This window comes from Triticum aestivum, chromosome 7A, assembly GCF_018294505.1.
Source record: "Triticum aestivum cultivar Chinese Spring chromosome 7A, IWGSC CS RefSeq v2.1, whole genome shotgun sequence".
Lineage (NCBI taxonomy): Eukaryota > Viridiplantae > Streptophyta > Magnoliopsida > Poales > Poaceae > Triticum > Triticum aestivum.
Window position 1 is genome coordinate 11331002 of NC_057812.1, and position 6257 is coordinate 11337258.

Genomic DNA, 6257 nt, shown 5'->3' on the forward strand with positions numbered 1-6257 from the left:
ATTAATTCCACCGCTAATTTTCTTTTCTCCGGTACATACACATTTTTTTACTTACCGAGGAGGATCTGAGGGTTGGTTTGTGTCCAGCGTTGCCGTCTAGTGGCGGCGGCGAATCGGGCAAGGAGGGGTTCCCAGCAAAGAGGTGGCACGGGTTGCTGTCCATGATGGTGGGGCGTGCTGCTGCCGATGGGCATAATGGTGGCGCTCTACTTCCGGCGGCAGGACCCGTACTGGTTCTACGGCCACGTCGTCGTGCAGGGGCTCGGCTTCCTCATCGGTATCGCGGCGGTGGTCCTCGGCTTCCGCCTCAACAGGTACGGGCTCAAGAACATCGTCGTGCACAAGGTCATCGGCATCTCCATCCTGTCCATGGCATGCCTCCAGGTACGCACGCAGCACTGAATTCTTGAGTTTTAGCCTCATTGGACCAGCCTTAATCTTTTCTTACTGGATTAACATTAATCTTAAGAGCATGGGGCGGTGGTTGTGTGGAAATTGCTGACTAATCTAAGTTCACTTTTGGTTCCTTGGCTGGCTGGATACATGTGCTGTGGCATCTAATCATTTGAGTTGCCAGAATGGCATGTGCTATGTGCGATGGGAACACAAGCCTGGAACAGCAAGAAATTTTACCAGCTTATTAATTTCTTGTAGTATTGTTGTAGATGTTGATTGTGAATCTGACTTGCTAGTTAAGTGTAATTTGCACACCATGGTCGATGAGAGAAGAGGTGGTGCGAGACTGGGTAGTGGCTGGCGTACCAAGCTGGGAGGATGAGAGAACCAAAGGAGGGGGAGGAAGTGGGTATGCACCTGTGTTTGATACAAGAGTTTTGTTGATTGAGTTCTGAGTATTACACAACCCTTCTTTTCGTATGATAATTCTGGAAGTATCACAAAGACTTCTACGCTTTTGTCATGGTATTTTGCCATTGATATTTCCTTGATGTGCATTAACATGCATAAAAGGGCGTATGCTAGTTCATTATTTGTCTGCTGATGCATTAGTTGTGCAGCTGCTTGTGTACAGTGTCAGTGGCAATTCGAGCACTGTAATTCACTAAAAAATGTGGTGTGACTATGCTGCTCTAAAAAAATTCCCTGTTTGCTTTTTTCCATTGGATACCATGTTGGTCTGCTAGTCTGAAACAAACAGAAATTGAGTTGCATGTCCAACACAACCACAGAAAGAAACACGAGTTCAAGATCAGCGACCAGTTTTTTCAGAGGCATATATAGTACTGCATTATAAATAAGTTTGTATGTCGTTGGTCTAATTAGTTTGTATGCTGCATCATATATAGTACTGCTAATTAGTTTGTATGCTATTGACTTAGCTTGACCCAGAACATATCATATAGTACTGCAAGATCGGTGAGAGAGAGGCATAGTCTAATTGCGAATCCATGTGTGTGCATTTCTGTCTTATTGGAATATGTTGAGTACATATTGGAATATGCTAAATGCTATTGCCTGATATAATATAAGTATGAGCTACAGCTTTATGCATATTTGTTTTGTATTTTTTATAAATGATGATAGTTTGTGCAAGATGTTCACATGTTATTTTATTTTTTGACTAAATTCTCTTATGCCCTTGACTTAGCTTGACCCAGAACAGCAGCATCCTTGATGCGCGTACGGACCTTCACCTCATTCTTTCTCTCGCAGACTCGAAGGAGACCATACGCAAGGCACCTCCTCTTCGATTGTGAGAGTGTCCAAGGGTCGTGGGTGCGGCTAATGCCTATGTATGTGGCCGCACTTGACACTGCCCTCTCTTTAAGGGCACATATCATTTTTTAACTCTGCTATCTTTTCCCAAGTCTTTATTATCTTGCCTAGCCTTGTACTGATATGTATTGTTTGATGCTAATTACCCAAGTTAGTGCATGATGTTAAGGATAACCAGAGAACACTTGCCTAAGTTTATAAGATATGACATGTGACAGCCCAAGCCTGCTAGCCTCGCAGTCGTAGCTTCACAAGCAACCTAGCATCCTCTCATCTTTCCTCAACCTATACATCTTTTATTCTTCAGATTTTTCTTCCATTAAGCTACCGGTCTGATGGATGGTGCTTGCTGGCTTGCTAATCTTTGAATGCTTGTGCTGTTGTACTGTGCTTCTCTAGTTGTTTGAATGCTTTTGCTGCTATCCTACTGGGCTGCTACTAGCTTGAATAAGTGTGCACTTGTGCTGCTAATTTAATGCTTATGCTCACGCTGCTATTGATTAATTGAAGAGAACCAACTCCAACAAGTGATAAGTACATGTTAATTATTATTAGCTTCAAAATTTGATCGATGCCTTCTTGCAATAACAATAAGCATGAGAATCTTTTGGTAGTTTCTATGCCACTTTTCTTGTGTGCTATACCAGAATTTATAATTTCCTGAGCAATGCACATGGACGATATCTGGAGAGATCAAGAGGATGAGCTGATTTTTGAAAAAAAGTTTGAAGAGGTATCTACTGCCCTTTTGTTTTGTTGCTCATTCTTCTTAAACTGCTGATGCTTGAGGTGGTATTAGTGTTGTTGAACTGATAGCCTTGCTATGAGCTGTTGATGTGAACCTGCAATGCAGGATGTACTGCAGGTGCATGTCCTTGTGGTACTATGAGATTTATTGGCTGTTTGGAGATGTACTGATATTGTGCCATGTATTTTATTATCTATATGATTACACATCAGTTTTACTACCAAAATATGAACTGTAGCAGTCACTATATTGGGTCGCTCTTCGGGTCACTTCTGGATGGTCTTGGTTAGAGTCTCGTTTAGAGTCTGGGTTGGCAAACATGAAGAGTTTTACTTATTCTGTCTTCTATGAAAAGCACCTATCATATGTCTCAGAGACAAACTTGTAAATCATGCTTTCGATAACATCATGCTCTGACACCTTGCTCTTTCCGAGCTTTTCCTGAGATGTGTACGTATGTGTCCTGCATAATAAGTACTTGTTCATGTTTGGTTTTCTCTAAACTTTGTTTGTATGATTGAGGGTAAATTTACTTGGTTCTTTTCTCTAAACTGTGCTTGGAACATTCATTTTTATGATCTAAAATTGCCTTCCTGTGATGATGCAGGTGCCCAGTTTGTGCTCGCTACCGAAGGAGCTCCATGTTGAAGAAGATTGAAGACACTTGTGGAGCTACAGGGTTAACACCAGGGCACCGTATCACATGTAGAGCTTGTAGAGCTTGTATATGTTAGAGCTTATTATGTGTAGAGCTTATTATGTGTAGAGCTTGTAAAGTATATGTTATTTGTACAATAGGAGCTCTGTACTGAATCTGGCTGATAACATTTGGAGTATTATGTGTGTGTTTTGTTTGTGCCAATTTAAATACTGATTATTTATTTACTGTTAAATTGAAATATGAAGAATATGAACTTGCTAGCTGGGACCCACGTACCTGAACCTGACATCTGGGACCCATTTGACTAGTGGACCTTTTTTATATTACAAAAAAACTAAAACTTTCTAGCAGAAAAGGCCATGGCCCAAAAATGAGAAGGCTTAATTGTTGGGCTTGGCCCATCTACCTAGCCAAAATTAATATGAGAAAAAAACTAATAGGCTGAATTAATGGGCTAGGCCCATGTAGAATACCGAATTTGACCGGGCTGAATCTTATGCCACTAGCTTGTCATGCTGGATGCCTACGTGGCCTGGGGAGGTTGCTAGTGACCAAAACAAAACAATAGGCATATTTTGGTCGTAAACGTCTACGACCTTCTCACAGAGAAGGTCGTTAATTTCAGTTTACGACCGCCAGCTTTTGACCTTCTGTTTTTGGTCACAAAAAGGTCGCAAATGAAAAACAATGACCTTTCAGTGACCAATAGTCAAGGTCACAAGTTCACATATTTCTTGTAGTGATGATGGAAGACGGTGAAGAAGAAGAGGACGATGACAACTATGTGCCCCCTGAATATGGTGATGCTGCAACGAGGGAAGCTGCTGAAGATCAAGAGGAACCAGACGATGTGCCCAATGATGATGATCTTCACTGGGTCATTGTCGATGCAAGGACGCAATGCGAAAGTCAAAAGGAGAAGCTGAAGTTCGATCACATGTTAGATGATCACAAAAAAGGGTTGTACCCCAATTGCGAAGATGGCAACACAAAGCTTGGTACCATACTGGAATTGCTGTAGTGGAAGGCAAAGAATGATGTGCCTGACAAAGGATTTGAGAAGCTACTGAAAATATTGAAGAAGAAGCTTCCAAAGGATAACGAATTGCCCGACAGTACGTACGCAGCAAAGAAGGTCGTATGCCCTCTAGGATTGGAGGTGCAGAAGATACATGCATGCCCTAATGACTGCATCCTCTACTGCGGTGTGTACAAGGATCTGAACGCATGCCCGGTATGCGGTGCATTGCGGTATAAGATCAGACGAGATGACCCTGGTGATGTTGACGGCGAGCCCCCCAGAAAGTGCATCAAGTTTTTGTCGTAAGCCTCTCAACTTTCTTGCACATGCTATGTGGATGAAATGATGATACCATGCCAACTTTCAACCTTTTCAGAGTTCATTTGAAATGCTTTTCAATTTCAGGGTCTTATAGCTCAATACAATCAATAAATGCATGAAAAATAATAAATGAAGTCAGAAAGGTTTGAAAATTGATGATGTGGCTTTGAATGGTGCATTTTGAACACAAAAAAACTCTGGAGTTCAAATAAGTTTAAAAAAATGAAATCCCTTTGTAACAGACGAGTTTCCGTATGAAATCCTGATACTTCGAAAGAGATTGTCCGTTTTGTACACGAAGTGCATCCAGTTTTTGCCGTAACCCTCTCAACTTTCTTGCACATGCTATGTGGATGAAATGATGATACCATGCCAACTTTCAACCTTTTCAGAGTTGATTTGATATGCTTTTCAATTTCAGGGTCCTATAGCTCAAAATAATCAATAAATGCATGAAAAATAACAAATGAAGTCAGAAAGGTTTGAAAATTGATGATCTGGCTTAGAATGGTGCATTTTGAACACAGAAATGTTTTTCAATTTTCAACACCTTCACAGTCCATCTAAAGTGCTTTTCAATTTTCATAAAGAACTTTTTTGTTAGAAACTAAAATAGCAAAAAGAAATTTCATAAAAAAATTCTTTTAGAAGCTTTAATAGCAGAAAGAATTATCAAAAAAAGCAAAAAGAATTTTCATAAAGAATTTTTTTGTTAGAAACTAAAATAGCAAAAAGAATTTTCATAAAGAATTTTTTTTGTTAGAAACTAAAATAGCAAAAAGAAGCTTTAAATATTTTTTTGTTAGAAACTAAAATAACAAAAAGTGTTTATGAATATACTGATAAAACATAGTAATATTAAATAGCAGGAAAAATAATCACTCCAAAATCTAGTGACTCACACAAATTTGAAAGAATTCAAATTTAAACAATTCAAATTTAAACAATTCAAATTTGAAAAGCAAAAGGAACTAAAAAATAAAGCAAAATACAAAAGGAAGTTTATATGTTTTATTAACTAAAAGAAAAAGGAATTAAAAACTAAATCAAAAAAACAAAATAAAATAAATAATGCAAAAAACGGAAAAAAACTAGGAAAAAAATGCCACCTACTAGGCCACTACGGCCTGAATACGACTAGAAACCCTACCATGGGCCAGGATTCAGGCCCGCAGAAGGCCTAGTAGGCCCATCAGGCAATAGGAGTGACATTTAGGCCTGTAAGCCTGTAGTAGAGAGGAGCTTGAGAGGGGTGCGACAGTGGGGCTTATAAACCACTGCGCGCCCCTCTCAACTAGCAAGGTGGGACTAAAGGTTTGGCCACGACGCGGGCAGCACAGGCCTTTGGTCCCGGTTGGTGCCACCAACCGGGACTAAAGGGGTGCATTGGTACCGCTTCGTGGCACCAACCGAGACCAATGCCCCCCATTTAGCCCCGGTTGGTGTCACCAACCGGGACCAAAGGCCTCCGCTTCCCGCCCTTTGGGCTGTTGAAAAGAAACCTTTGGTCCTGGTTGGTGGCACCAACCGGGACTAAAGGGGGGCATTGGTCCCAGTTACTTCCACGAACCGGGACTAAAGCATTTGCTATATAAGCCAGGACTTAGCATTGTTTCAGATTTCATCGCCAGTTGTTGCCCGACGATGCCGCCAGGCTGCCCGATTCAGCTCGCCCCGCCGACGCCGTCGCCGCCCGCGCCCCGCGCCGTCACCACCCCGCACCACCCCGATATCGTCGCCGCGCGCCACCCCGCACCGTCGTCGTCACCTAC